Below are 15,975 nucleotides of genomic sequence, written 5' to 3' on the forward strand. Positions count from 1 at the left end.
CCAGGCCCTCAAAAATAACTTTTACGGCTTGGCATCTGGGTCCTGCATTTGTTGTCTGGAGTGGAGGGGAGAATGGGGCAACCGGCAGGGTCCCAGGGAAGCCACTGATCACGTTTGCCACAGTGCAGCTGCTTTTGCGACAGAGCTGGCTTGGCACTTAAATTTTCCATCATGCGCCAGTGCTATGCTGTTCACAAATTGTCACTGAGTGTGCCACTTGTAAATGAAAGGCAACTTCCACTGTCCTTTTTACAAAGATCTCTCTGCAAACTCATATACAGTCCACCGATATTCACTATATGAAAGAATACATTTTCTCTGTCTATAAAGGCCATTCTGCATTGATTGCTATAAATAGTCTATGCTCCCATGGGCTGCCTTTATGCGTTTTCCTGTTTTAATTTCCAACAACTCCTTTGGAGACAGAGATCTGGAAATCTAATAGTCTTCACTTTGTCCCATTTCTCCAAATGTTACCTCTTTTGGATTGTTGTAGGTTTTTTCGGGCTATGGGGCCATGGTCTAGAGGCATTCTCTCCTGACATTTTGCCTGCATCTATGGCAAGCATCCTCAGAGGATGCTTGCCATAGATGCAACCTCACTACCTCTGAGGATGCTTGCCATAGATACAGGTGAAACGTCAGGAGAGAATGCCTCTAGACCGTGGCCCTATAGCCTGAAAAAACCTACAACAACCCAGTGATTCCGGCCATGAAAGCCTTCGACATTACCTCTTTTCCTTCCCCTTATTCTTTCACATTGCTTGCACAACAGCAGCAGAGCCTCTGGTGGTGCAATGGGTTAAACCCTTGTACCAGCAGGACTGAAGACCAACAGGTCAGAGGTTCGAATTGGGGAGAGCATGGATGAGCTCCCTCTGTCAGCTCCAGCTCCCCATGTGGGGACATGAGAGAAGCCTCCCACAAGGATGGTAAAACACCAAAACATCTGGGCATCACCTGGGCAACAACCTTTCAGACAGCCAATTCTCTCACACCAGAAGTGACTTGCAGTTTCTCAAGTTGCTCCTGACATGAAAAAAAAGCAGACATCCTGTTGATGTTTTACATTCATGTGTGTTCTCCTACCCATGTGGTTATTGGGGGGAGGGACGTTGGGGTGTCCATATTCAGTTCATTGATACATAGCATTCCATTCCATAGGTATAACTGTTGCACATGGAGTTTCACATTCTTGGAGGATGCTTTTCTTTTCCCTCTAAGGACTTTATCGCAAGTCATAGCTATTCCACTGCAGTCATATGATCATAGATAGTGATTTCATACCAATATGAGCACTTTTGATAGCATATCTCTCATCTTTTGTCAGTTGCACCGATTGACCATTTTGTGGTCCTACAATCATATTTTTGAAACCCACTTTCCCACAATTCCACTGCTCTGTATTTTTTAAGCAATTGTGCATTTTTAGCAGTGAATAAAAGGCAACATAGTAAAATATTATATAAGCTGAAAACAGAGAATTTGGTAATAGGAGGAAGAGGAGGAGCATCCCACACCCTGATATCAGTTTATTGCTAGCATGCCGACACAGAAGTGGAAGGGATCCATTGCATCAAGGTAGGTGATGGGAACAGTGCGAGATTGTAAGATATTGAAGAGAATAGATTCAGTGCAGGGAGGAATTGGACCAACTGCAGGATGCACACAATGTCCAAGATCAGTGCCAGTCCCTCCTGTGGTGCAGTCCTAATGCAAAGATCAACTAGAAGTCCATGTTTGGTGATCCAACTTTATTTTTACTAAGACCCATAAAAGCATTTTGGAGCACAACCTAAATTCATATCTGTTCCATATTTCCAATAAGGAGAATGTCAGAGACAGTCCCAACTTTCTGGGATCTCTCCATCATTCCCTGTCTTTATTTTGTCCTTTGTTGGAGTGCAGAAAATAGATGTGTATACATTTTTTTTTAAAAAAGTACACATTCTCACTATTTGATGTGAGACACAGAGAAACAAGAATCCCAAGGAGGATATGAGAAGCACAATGATAACCTGACTGACAGATTTGAACATCCCTGCTATTAAGAAGGCATCTTTTCCATCGGCTCCATTAACCATTGCTGACATAACTTCACAACCAAATCCTGGCATCTGGCATGGGAAAATGAAGATAAAAAGAATTTAGACTGTCTTAAAGGCACACTCCCAACTTGTTCTTTTTTTAAAAAAAATCAGCAATTTTGGTGATGTTCATACATTTTCGCACAAACTTTTGATCTATTCTGTAACACCAATTCCCCTGGTTACTGCTTTCAAGGCCCCTTCTATACTGCCATAAAAATCCAGATTATCTGCTTTGAATTGGATTATATGTCAGTGTAGACCCGTATAATCCAGTTCAAAGCTAGATAATTTGGATTGTCTGATTTGGTTATCCGGATTACATGGCAGTGTAAAAGGGGTCTAAGAGTGCATCTACACTGCAGAATTAATGCAATTTGACACCACAAACTGCCCAATACTATGAAATCCTGGGAGCTGTAGTTTTACAAGGTGGTTAGCCTTCTCTGCCAAAGAGTGCTGATGCCAAACTACAACTCTCACGATTCAGTAGCATAGAGCCATGACGGCTAAAGTAATGTCTAACCGCATTCATTCTACTGTGTAGATGCACCCTTAGATCAGATGATTTCTGCCAAGTCCTTGTGTTATTATATATTTCACAGATGACTATTGTATTTAACTATTACACTGGGCTATGTGGGGCAGTTGTAATCCAAGTGAATAAGTTATCTTTTTCCAGAAAATCTTGGAATCTGGGGGTGGGGAGGCAGCAGATATCTGCTGCTGCACTATTTTGAGGGATACTTTCCAAGTACCAATTTGAATTTAATCTTCTGATCAGAAATGCAGATATAATTCTAAATTAACAGAAGATGTAGCAATCAGACAACCACAGATTTAGTGCCAAGGGGTGGCTACAAACTGATCGTCACTGAGTGTGAATCCACAGTGATCAAGTAGCAATAATGCAGAGCATCAATTATCCACAGTGTTTGGAAACCAAACAGCCCTCTGGATGATTTACTTATCCAAAACACTTAGCAGCAGGTTCACACTTGTGCTATAATTCAGAATACTGTTTTCATCAGACTCATTATCAGAAATCTGGCATCTCTGCTCCACATATGAGCGAGCGCAAAAAAAAATATAAAGATTGGAAGACTGGGTGTTCAATGGAGATTTTTGTCACTAATGGGGGCTGTCAGGAGATGTAAGTAAACCGAGGGTGATTTGGGGACTGATTCTTCATTTGTAGGCTCAAAACTATGTCATGCGGACACTAAGAACAGTTGGTAGTGCTTAGGGATTAGCAGTTTGCTGAACACATTATGGATTCAAACACATAATTACAGTCGTTTAATTAAAACATTTGGTTCGTTCTATCCCAGCAAAGCATTTTAATACCCAATATTTTAAAGGGGATTAAATTTTCATAGGCAAGTCACTTGCTTAACAGATTCTTGGCTCAGTATACTTTAGGGATCAGGACAACCTGGCACCTCTTGGAGAACTTTCTTTGAATTGCAAAATATTCCCTGCAGATCTGGGCAATATAAAGAGTTGGATTCCGTTGATTGGGACCAGCATTGGTAGAAATGTGTTGCCAAAGGCTTCATGGCCAGAATCACTGGGTTGCTAAATCTTAACAGAGCCTTCTATAGGATCAAGCATCACATGGAAGACAATGAAGCCTGGATCCATGCTCAGATGTCTACCACAACAAAGTAGCTGAACCCATGTCATTTGGTGCCTAAAATATTTCTACCAATGGGTTGTTGTGAGTTTTCTGGGCTGTATGGCCATGTTCCAGAAGCATTCTCTCCTGATGTTTTGTCCACATCTATGGCAGGCATCCTCAGAGGTTGTGAGGTCTTCACAACCTCTGAGGATGCTTGCCATAGATGTGAGTGAAAACTCAGGAGAGAATGCTTCTGGAGCATGGCTATACAGCTTGGAAAACTCACAGCAACCCAGTGATTCTGGCCATGAAAGCCCTTGGCAACACTTTAGGCATGGATTTAGGATGGATTCCTGACGGCTCTTGGGGAATTTCCCGCCACCTCGGTAGGTGATCCTGTTGATGCCCTGGTCGCTCTCTGGAATGGGGAGATGACTAGGGCAATAGACACGATCGCTCCAGAACGTCCCCTCTCAAGTAGCCGAGCTAAACCAGCTCCTTGGTTCACCGAGGAGCTGGCAGCGTTGAAGCGAAAGAAGAGGGAACTAGAGAGCGTGTGGCATTCGGATCCGAGCGAGCCAAATCGAACACGGTTTGTGTCCTTTTTAAGGGCATATGCCGCGGCAATAAAAGCCGCTAAGAAGACTTTCTTTGCGGCCACTATTGCGTCTGCAAAGAACCGTCCGGCTGAACTGTTCCGAGTTGTCAGAGGCCTGTTAAAACCCACCACTCAGGATGGGTGTCCTGATGACTCGGCAGCTCGCTGTGAAGCTTTTGCTCAGTTCTTTGCAGACAAAGTCGCTTTGATCCGCTCTGGACTGGATACCATATTAACGGCAGTCTCTGAGGATGTAACACGAGCATCTGCTTGTCCAGTTTTGATGGATTCATTTCAATTGGTTCAATCCGAGGATGTGGACAAGGTGCTTGGAGGAATGAGAGCTACCACATGCATCCTAGACCCCTGCCCATCCTGGCTTCTGAAGGAGGCCAGAGGGGGATTGGCCGAGTGGGTGAAGGTGGTGGTTAATGCCTCCCTTCGGGAAGGCAAAATTCCAGCCAGCTTAAAGCAAGCTGTGATAAAACCGCTGTTGAAAAAACCATCACTGGACCCCACTCAATTCGTCAACTATCGGCCTGTTTCCAATCTCCCCTTTTTGGGCAAAGTCATGGAACGTGTGGTGGCCTCACAACTCCAGGCATTCTTGGTAGACACGGATTATCTGGACCCGGCACAGTCTGGCTTTAGACCGGGGCATGGTACAGAGACAGCCCTGGTCGCCTTAGTGGATGATCTGCGTCGGGAGCTCGACAGGGGGAGTGTGTCCCTGTTGGTGCTGCTTGACCTCTCAGCGGCCTTCGATACCGTCGACCACGGTATCCTTCTGGGACGCCTCGCGGGGATGGGTCTTGGAGGTACTGCTCTGCAGTGGCTCCACTCATTCCTCGAGGGTCGGTCTCAGAAGGTGTTACTGGGAGACTCCTGTTCAACCCCACAACCTTTGTCTTGTGGGGTTCCTCAGGGTTCAATACTGTCTCCCATGTTGTTTAACATCTACATGAAGCCGCTGGGCGAGATCATCCGGAGTTTCGGAATGCGATGTCATCTGTACGCAGATGATGTCCAACTCTGTCACTCCTTTCCACCTGCTACTAAGGAGGCTGTTGAGGTCCTGAACCGGTGCTTGGCCGCTGTGACGGTCTGGATGGGGGCGAACAAATTGAAATTGAATCCAGACAAGACAGAGGTACTCCTGGTTAGTCGCAAGGCCGAACAGGGTATAGGGTTACAGCCTGTGTTGGACGGGGTCGCACTCCCCCTGAAGACGCAGGTTTGCAGTTTGGGTGTGATCCTGGACTCATCGCTGAGCCTGGAACCCCAGGTTTCGGCGGTGACCAGGGGAGCATTCGCACAGTTAAAACTTGTGCGCCAACTGCGACCGTACCTTGGGAAGTCTGACTTGGCCACGGTAGTCCACGCTCTGGTTACATCCCGTCTTGACTACTGCAACGCTCTCTACGTGGGGTTGCCTTTGAAGACGGCTCGGAAGCTCCAATTAGTCCAACGGGCGGCAGCCATGATACTAACTGGAGCGGGGCGCAGGGAGCATACAACTCCTCTGCTGTACCAGCTCCACTGGCTGCCGATTTGCTACCGGGCCCAATTCAAAGTGCTGGCGCTGGCCTTTAAAGCCCTAAATGGTTCTGGCCCAACTTATCTATCCGAACGTATCTCGGCCTATCAGCCCACCAGGACCCTAAGATCTTCTGGGGAGGCCCTGCTCTCTATCCCGCCTGGTTCACAGGTGCGGCTGGTGGGAACGAGAGACAGGGCCTTTTCTGTGGTGGCCCCTCGGCTTTGGAATGCCCTCCCCATAGAGGTGAGATCAGCCCCTTCGCTGATGGTATTTCGAAAAAGGTTGAAGACATAGATGTTTAAACAAGCATTCGATTAATCTGGTGCAACGAAACTGATGAACAAGGATTGGTTAATCACAGACGACGAAATTGGATTGCGACAACAATTAAGAGATGCATTGGATTATTATTGGTGGCCCAATAATATCGTGTATTGTGTATGTGTTTTTATGCTTTTTAATGGAATATTGCTGCTTGTCGTTGTGTTGTAAACCGCGTTGAGTCGCCGATTTAGGCTGAGAAACGGCGGTATATAAGCACAGTAATAAATAAATAAATAAATAAATAAATAGACATCTGAGTATTGTCTTCCATGTGATGCTTGATCCTACAGAAGGCTCTGTTAAGATTTAGGGCTTTGAAATGACCACTTATTGTATCTCTAGAAATAGTGGCTTAATCTGTAAATAATATTGGAGGAGTAAGAAGAGAAGGGGATGAGTGGGATTCAGTGATTGACACATTATCTCCAAACAAAGTGATGCCAAACTGCATTAATACTGCAGTGTAGATAACCCTCAGATACAACATGTTCTCTGACAAGTATTTCTGCACTGAGTTGTGGATTGGGGTGGGGGTGTCAACTTATGTTTGTTTAAGATATCAAAAGCTTTTTCTTACTTCTGATATTTTGAAACAACCCTCAGAGTTTTTTCCTACTGTGGAAAAAATACTTCTTTTATTCGTAATGACACTCTTATCTTTCCTGCTGTTTTTCCTTTTGTTGTCTCTGTGATGTCTCTGTGTGTTCCTCGCATAGAAGTTAGAATTCAACCTGCTTTCCCCAGCTAAGAAAAAGAAACTGTTTATCAGAATTTGGTTTCTATTATCCTTTAATTCTATGTGTGGATGTTTTTAACTATACTTCTATTAGCGTTCTCTTTGTCATTTTAGGCTTCTCTCATATGCACACTTTTAATGTGCGAAGGGAAGAGGATTTAATTCAATACACCTTTCACTGATGAATTTGGAAAATAGTTTCATCATCCCTGTTCAATTTGATTCCATTTTTCTCTTCCTCATTTCAGTCCGTAGCATTATTTCAACTCTTGCTGCTGTTTCCTTTACCCGCATTTGTTGTTGCTGTTGTTCTTGCTTTCACCTTCCCAGGCCTTCTCCGGTTATTCTTCCCTTGGTCTTTCCAGTTTAATGAATTTTGCTGTGCTATTTCCTGAACAGTAATGTAAGCTTCGTTTCCTGAATTGTAATGTAAGTTTTGTCTCTTGCATTGCCTTATATGCTGTGACTTCCACCTTGTGTCCCTATTCTGTATACTTTATTTTCTCTGTATTAAAGCAAAGTTTTAATTTTCAAGCTGAGTTAATACAGCATTTTCATTGAGATAACTTACTCTTTTCCATTTTCCTATCCTGGATAAATTTCTGGAGTTTGTTGTTCCTTCTGTTTCTATTTTCGATGGCTCGTTCACCCCTCAGTTGTGTGTTCTTCTATTTATATTAATTACTAGCTGTACCCGGCCACGCATTGCTGTGGCCCATTGTGGAGAAATAGGAAAGAAAGAAAAGAGGAAGAGCTGGTTTCTAAGCTATCAATACACAACTGAAGTGGCAAAGTGTCAACCTAATATAGGTCCATTTCAGCGTTATATGGATGTGTGGAAGGGCCCTGGGTTACCTGAGTCCACACTGCCATTTAACCCAGTTCAAAGATATTATATAGGTATTATTGTTGTTGTTATTATTACAGATGTATAGATATTATTATAGGCATATAGATATTATTATAGACACAGATATTATCAAAGGCATGTAGGTATTATTATTATAGATGTTATTTATTTATTTCGTATCAAAATCATTGCATAAATTAGTATAAAACTGATTAAAAATAGAAGGATTACAGGGATAAATATCTTTTGAGCAAAACTCGGCAACAGATGTATGGATATGATTATAGGCATATAGATATTATAGATATTATATGTATATATAGATATTATTATTACAGACATATAGATATCATAGACTTATAGATATTATTATGATAGATATATAGATATTATTATTGTAGATATATTATAGCCCAGGGTTGCTATAAAGTAAAAATGAATGGCCATCTTTCGGGAGTGTTTTGATTGTGCCTTCCTGGACAGACTTTGCTAACTCACATAGCGTGCCTTTTTGTCCTTTCTTTGAATACTGGACTTCATTTTCCAGAATTCCTTCCCATAACTCCATATGGATTAGTTTTCTCGACACACACACACATACACACACACAGAATCCCTCCCATGTGAGTTCCCTGAAGGTACCTCCATGCTGCCAACAGCCAAGACCCAGGAGGGAAAGAAAAAAAAGGAAAGGAAAAGAAGGAAAGGGAGGGTGTGGATCTGGAGGAGGGTGTTCTCTCTCCCTCCTTCCTTCCTTTCCTCCGTCCCTCTCTGAATCCTTTGGGAAGAGAGTGGCAGGGGTAGCAAGAGGGATATACCAGCCACTTTTCCCTCCCTCTCTCAAGCCACCTCTCTCTCTCTCTCTCAGCTGTTGAGGTTTTTTCCCTTGTGCAGGAGGGGAGGGTGTTCTTTTAACGCATGCTCTGATAGTCATTTAGGCTTGTGGGGGTTTAAGTTCTTTCCGGTTATTTTTTTTTTGAGTGAAGGACATAGATTGTTTTAGTTGTTGTCTTGTGTTCAAATTTGTTGTCAATTTGTCCAGTGATTTCTGAGATTTGTTAATCCCACAAACAAACATTACATTTTTATTTATATAGATAATATATATTTATTATGCATTATAATATATATTATATTATACAGTTGGCCCTCCACATTCATTGAGATTAGGGACACAAGATCCTCACAAAAGCGAAAACCATGAAGAGCATACTTCTGTAGGAATTACTAGGTCTTCCAGCATGACTTTATGGTTAGAATAGCATGGAGAGGACCTAGCTTCTTTGAGGGATGTTTCCACTACAAATAACAAAGTTTTCCAGCATGACTAGAGGAAGTGACCATATAGCCACACTAGAAGATCTAGAGACTGTTAGAGAGAACATTTAAATCAAATCTGGGAATAATCAAATCCACAAAGGTCAAAGACATAAATGTGGAGGGTTGATTGTATATGTATTGCTCATCCATGCTCTATCTCATGTTAGTTACCACCTTCCTTTTTTCAATAAAGCCAACAATAAAGTCAATAAAGCCAACAAAATCATGAATCATATCATGTTTGATTGTGGTGTTGATTTAAATTGGCCACTATAGTCCAATGCACTGAATGAGGCCTTTTAGTCACCCTTGTGCCTTGGTTGTGTGGTTTGCCAGACTAAGGAAGACAATGCTTCAACTGTTTTTATGGCCTCCGGAAAAAAATTGGGACCACCACTGAAACTGATGTTCAAAATGAATGCTGTGAGTCATGCATTATTTTCGTCTTCAGAAAGTTGTATCAAGAGTCTGCTTATGTTGTGTTTACCAAAGTTGAGGAATATACCTGTGCTTTGCAAAAGAAAATCCCCCAATGCTCATGCATTATGAGGAATAACTTGAAATTGGAAACAAAAAGCAATACATTTAATAAATCCCACTAATAAATCTCGTTCTTGGGGGATGCAGGTACAATTGAATATTTAGTATACTGGTTTATTTGCTAAGCACAACTATCCAAATGTTTTTTTTTTTATAGGGCTTCCCTCCGGGATAGTATATACCAATTGTCCCATCATTGGATGGGAGGAAGTATAAGTATTTTCAGAGAATCAAATTGGTTTGCAGGAACGGACACTATTTATTTATTTATTTACGGCGCTTATATGCCTCCCTTCTCACCCCGAAGGGGACTCAGAGCGGCTTACAATATATATTTCCATACAATATATTATATTATTAGCAAAGTACAATATCAGTATATATTACTATATTGAACTATAACATTATATATTATATATAATATAATATATATATATAATATAATATAATATGATATATTAGTTTCCTTACAGTGATGCATATCAGCTGGGGTTATCCATGACCATTATCTTATTGGGGTTGCAAAATTTGGGGGACCAAGGTTGGGGCAGGTTGTTAAAAATAGACACCCCAGAACCCATGATGCCCTCTTCAAACCATGTCGTTGCTTGAGCATGTGAAGCCACCTCATTTCCTTATTGCATGTTTAAGGTTATTGCAACATTCTGAGTCTCCTTTGATCCATTTTTTGTAGTTTCCCATTTGCAGGGCTTCAAGGGATATGTGGTATATGCTATGTATTTATAAATCACAGAGCCCTGATAGGATATTGAGTTTTGTGGGGAGGGAAACTAGAACACATCCGTTGTGGGACAAGACCTCGCTAATGGAGCATCTTGCCAAATGTTGGACTGTTGGCAGTAGCAACTCTATTCAATGCTCGTTTTATTCTCAGGGCCTCTAATTAGTGCTGGATCCAAGATAGCTTTTGCTTTGAAAGTATGTCTCCGGTACGCAAAGTGGAGCGGAACAGACATGCCTCCGAGCGATAGGGAAACATCTGTCAATCAGGGAAGGATAGTTACTAAGCGGATCTACCTCAAGGTATTTTATGCAACTGAGGAGACTGGTTGCAAAGATGGCTCCCAGCCCTTGAGCCTGACTCATTATGAAAGTAGACATGGCATGTGCAATGCAGTAAATTGGAGCACACATTAATTTGGGGAGCAAATCAATCCTTTTTTTAAAGGAATTAAAAAAAATACGTACACCGCTGTCCTAAATGTGTCCAATGCTTTTACCTGTTACTGTACAGCACCATTCCATCAATGGTGGTAATAGGTAATGCAATATTTTGTAGGGCTCCATTCCTTTTTAAGGAAGAATTTTGTAGCTTGCTCTACATACTGGTTAGGGTCTTAAACACTAAGCCTGGAATGGTATTGTTACTCCAACTAGAGCATGCATGGGCTGTTAGGAATTGTGGGAGTTGAAGTCCAAAACATCTGCAGGGCCAAAGTTTGTCCATGCCTGCACTAGAGTATATACACTTAATCAATGAGATTTTTCTTTGGGTTGATTCACCATTGAACAATTTATCTGAAGTAATGCATCCATGCCACTGCTTTTTAAACTGTGGGTCCCAACCTCAAATAAGGGGTCACAAAAATGTTGAGGACATAATAATAATAATAATAATAATAATAATAATAATTCATTTATATTCTGCTCTATCTCCCCGAGGGGACTCAGAATGGATTACAGGGTATATATATGGCAAATATTCAATACCGTTATACAATTAACAACAAAGACAGACAGTACATAAACAGAGGTAAGGCTTTCCTCTTTTTCCTTCTCTGGCATATGGAGGCTGTGCTCAACTTGGCCATGAGGAGGTGCTGTTGTTTCATTTTTCCACGCTAAGGAGCCTTTGTCCATGGATGAATTGAATTGCTGGCATGTTTTCAGGGGTGCCTTTTACCTCCCCACCAAAGTGGTACCTATTTATCTACTCACATTGCTGTTTCTGAACTGCTAGATAAGCAGAAGCTAGAGCTGACAGTGGGAGCGCACCCTGACCCAAGTTTGAACTGTCAACCTTCTGGTTGGCAAGATCTTCTGTAGCTGGCTGTTTGACCTGTTGTGCTAGCTGTGACCCTACAGTTAAAGTTTTCTGAATGTCACCTATACATTTACATGGTTCTGTTGTTCAGAGTGGATTCTGCAAAAGATGCTTCAACTGTACATCATAAAAAGGGAAATCAACCTGTTTAGCAAGCCTTGCAAATGCCAATTTGTTATCAGTAAATGTTTGATTTTTATTCCCATTTTATATGCATGTATATCTGGGGTTACATAAAAATTTCTCGAGCCAAAATGGGTTACAAGTGGGAAAGAGTAAGAAGCATGTCATCTCCTGTCCTCTCACTCCTTATGGACCTCTGGAGAGGAATATTGTGAAAATGAGTTTACATGTATGCATAGATGTGTAGGAAGGCTTGATAGTGAAAGCTCTCAAGCCATCTCAGCAGTCTCTACCCATAGATCTTTATGGTCTAAATCATGTTATATATCCTGATTAGAGTGTCCCCTGGTGGTGCAGCAGGTTAAACTGCTGAGCTGCTGAACTTGCTGACCAAAAGGTTGGTGGTTCGATTCCAGGGAGCGGGATGAGCTCCCACTGTTAGACCCAGCGCCTGCCAACCTAGCAGTTCAAAAACATGCAAAGTGTGAGTAGATCAGTTTTTGTTGAACAACTTCAGTTAATCTGTAACATATACAGTGGCCCCTTTTTGCTCTGGCTGCAAAAATGACCAGAAAGAGAGAGCTAGATAAAAATCACCATAAATTGCTTCAAAGTGCTAATTGACACCCCCCCCCCCCGCCCCCAATGTATCTGCAATTATCAGTAATTCACATTTGTTTTTATCCTTTATGTGAGTATGATAATAACCTTTGTTTCATTTATTCTAAAGGTACTATTCAGTGTATCCTGTGCATTTCATGTTTGTCTTGGCCTTGGGCTTGTACAATATAAATATCAATTTGATTGAATTAAAATACAAACCAGTCTATTTATTTATTTAAAACATTTATATTCTGCCCTTTTCACCCCAAATTTCTTCCCTTTCCCAAGTCAACTGAGGGTGCATTATTTAAATCATGAGTTTTAAATAATGGCAAGAAAATCCCAGGACTTCAGAAGAGGTCCTCATACAGACCTGTTGATCTTGGGATTTCTGCCTCCATTGTCCAGACTTGATGCTTTGCTGCAAGATAGAAGCTCCCAAGATGGTTGCCACAGGACTTCTGCTGGAAACTTCGGCAAACATGCAGATATGCGGAGATATAGATATGTGAATCACTGCAAAAGTTCTATGTCTGGTCAGAGAAACTGTGTGTTCCAGACATTTCATTAAGTATCTGCCACACAAACAAAATTTATGGGATAGGACCACTTCTGCTCAAGTCAGCAGTCCACAATTAAACAGGAAAACACCCTTTCATGTCAGGAACAGAACTTTGTCATTATTTACATTTTTTAGAGCCTGACTGCCTGGCCATCTGTCCAGACAGATTTGGTTATGTACTTGTGGCATGGGACAAGAGATTGCTGTTCCTGGGTTATACATGGCTGTTCCTGATTGCTCTTATTGTGAAAAGATATGCAATGTTGACTAGGGGGGCAGAACTTTGTCCTGGCCAGAGAAAATGTGCCCTCCACATGTCTCTACTCAAGTGTCACCTTCTTTTTAGGTACCGACCAATCAGGAACAAACATCTAAAACCCAGGAACAAACCCAAATAAAAAAAACTCCCATGATTTCCTGTTGTAGGGACATACAAACATGCAAAGATCCACATATTTTGGCTGAAAACCGTGATATTCCCACACCTGGAAATCTTGTGTTTTTTACCTTTTGTAGCCATTGCTTTTGCATTTACAGGGAAAGGTACCTCCCTCCTGTCTTTTAGAAGGAAACTTAAGACTTGGCTATGGGACCAGGTGTTCAACCAGTGAATAGCAGCAAGCTTCTGGGATAAAGGTACTGTCTGGACAGGCCCGGAGTCTTCTTCTTATTTGTTATCCCTTGTAGGGAGACTCCCATTTCTGAGAGCTGCTTTATACATTTTCAAAATGTATAAATGCTCCATTAAATACTAGTATGGATAGTGACAAGCTGGGATTTTCCTCGATAGATCAAGATGACAGCTTAATGTGTCTCTGTTTTCTTTTTCTTTTTTTAAAGAACACCACTTTGCTACCTTGCACCTAGACTCAACTTTATGTCAGATTTCAAAATGGATTGCAATATCAGTTTCCTTTCTTTTGAAAAGGGGGGCAAGTATCAGCAAAGAGGATGTCACTACTGAAGATGCATTGTAGACAGATCTGACCAAAGCTACTTAAAGCTTTCCTTCAATTGAATGTATTAGCCACAGCTTCCCTGCCCTGGATTTCATTTTGAGATCTGCATGAATCAAATGTCTTTTCCCCCATGTTGTTTACAGGAAATATGCAAGGTTTTTTTCCTTGGAAATATTTCCCACTTAGGAATTGTAACTGCTGGAAACAAAGGCACGTCTTAAAGGAATTTGATGCATCGGCATCTTGTGTGAGAGCTTTGATTCAGAGCATCTCTCTGTCTGAAGGGCAGCTCCCATGATTCCATTCATCTTCAGTAGGACCAAGAAATAGAACCTAGACAAAAAAAAATCAATGCATATAAGGGGATGGGGCTATGTAGATTAGAACAGTCTATTTTACGACCCCTTTGTGTTCTTAAGTGCACATCATATATTAAGAGAGCTCTCTGCAAGGCAAGAGCTGTTTTTGCATTTGCATCTGTCTTTTGTATACCAGCAAGCAAACAGCAATACATTATTCTTGATTCTTGTTTCTCAATTGCCTTTGTGTTTCCATTTGCCACAGACAGGTACTGGAAAAAATATATTAGGATCCACAGAAAGGAATTCAGCCTATATGAATCCAGGGATAAGAAAATCGATGTAAACCACTGCTCAACACATGGCCTAGGGCCCGTCCAGACAATACCTTTATCCCAGGAACTCCCGCTTCAAAATGGAAGGTAGCCAAATGACGCCCCCTGAAAATGCAGGAGCAATCACTACAAAGGCCAAAAAACCATGAGATTTTCAGGTGCAGGAATATCCTGGTTCTGACTGGAACCAGGATATTCCTGGTTCCAAACGTATCTCCTGTTACGAACCATCATGAAGTTTAAGATCATCTGAAGAGGCCCTGCTCTCGATCCCACCACCATCACAAATGTGATTGGTGGGGACGAGGGACAGGGCCTTCTTGGCAGTAGCCCCTCATCTGTGGAACTCTCTCCCCAGGGACATCAGACTGGCCACCTCCCTCCTGTCTTTTAGAAGGAAACTTAAGACTTGGCTATGGGACCAGGTGTTCAACCAGTGAATAGCAGCAAGTGGAAAGAAGATTTAGGCACTCGTAACAATGAATTGACCCAGACTTGTATTTGGTTTTTAACTGGCATGTTTAATCAATTGTTTTTAATGAATTGTTTTAATGTTTTAATGTCTTAGTTGAATGTTTTATGATGGTGATTGCATTGTATAATGCTTGTTGTGAGGCCGCTCTGAGTGCCCCCCCCCCCCGGGGGTGAGGAAATAAATAAGAAATAAAATATTCAAATCTCTGTATATCTCTGTGGGATTTTTTAAATGTTGGTTTGTTTCTGGGTTAGACATATTGGTTCCTGATTGGTTGTATCCTAAAAACATGGCAAAGGTTGACTAGAGGGTGAAAACTTTATCCTGGCGAGAGAAACTTTGTCCTTCACACATTTAAAGAAGTTTGTGACACAAAACAAAGGTTTTGCCATGGAATGAACTTTCCCCATGTTTTTATGATAAAAGCAATGAGGAACAGACATGTGTAACCCAGGAACATCACCCTGTTGTTCCATGCCACAAGTACACAACAAAACCTGTCTGCACAGATGGCCAGGCAGCCTTTATTTATTTATTTATTTATTTATTTGTGGCATTTGTATACCGCCCTTCTCAACCTGGGGGGACTCAGGGTGGTTCACAGTGTTGGCAACAATTCAATGCCATCGATAAAAAACAGTATAAAACATCAAAATTGACCCTCCCCTAATAAAACATTAAACATTATTAAACACAGCACACATATCACACAAAAACATAGCCATTGTCCATAAGCAGTACTAGGTCATTGCACTTTCAACTTTCGCTTTCACTTTAAATAGTCCTATGATGGAATAAAAGTGGTAATAATGACTAAGTTCTGTTCCTCGCTTGAAAGTGTGTGTTCCTCTTTGATTGTGTAGTACTGTCTTCGAAAGTCGTGGTCCTACTCCATAAACATTGTTTGCGTGCCTGAAATGTCATTAAATGTGTGGAGG

General features: G+C 41.6%; 1 protein-coding gene across 9 annotated transcripts in view; it reads left to right on the plus strand.

The window, feature by feature from the left end:
* The window catches only part of RBFOX1 (RNA binding fox-1 homolog 1), a 1,606,230-nt gene that overhangs the window by 1,224,557 nt on the left and 365,698 nt on the right, over window positions 1-15,975 (plus strand). The gene's annotated exons all lie outside the window — the stretch shown is intronic.

Source organism: Anolis sagrei, chromosome X (assembly GCF_037176765.1).
Source record: "Anolis sagrei isolate rAnoSag1 chromosome X, rAnoSag1.mat, whole genome shotgun sequence".
NCBI lineage: Eukaryota > Metazoa > Chordata > Lepidosauria > Squamata > Dactyloidae > Anolis > Anolis sagrei.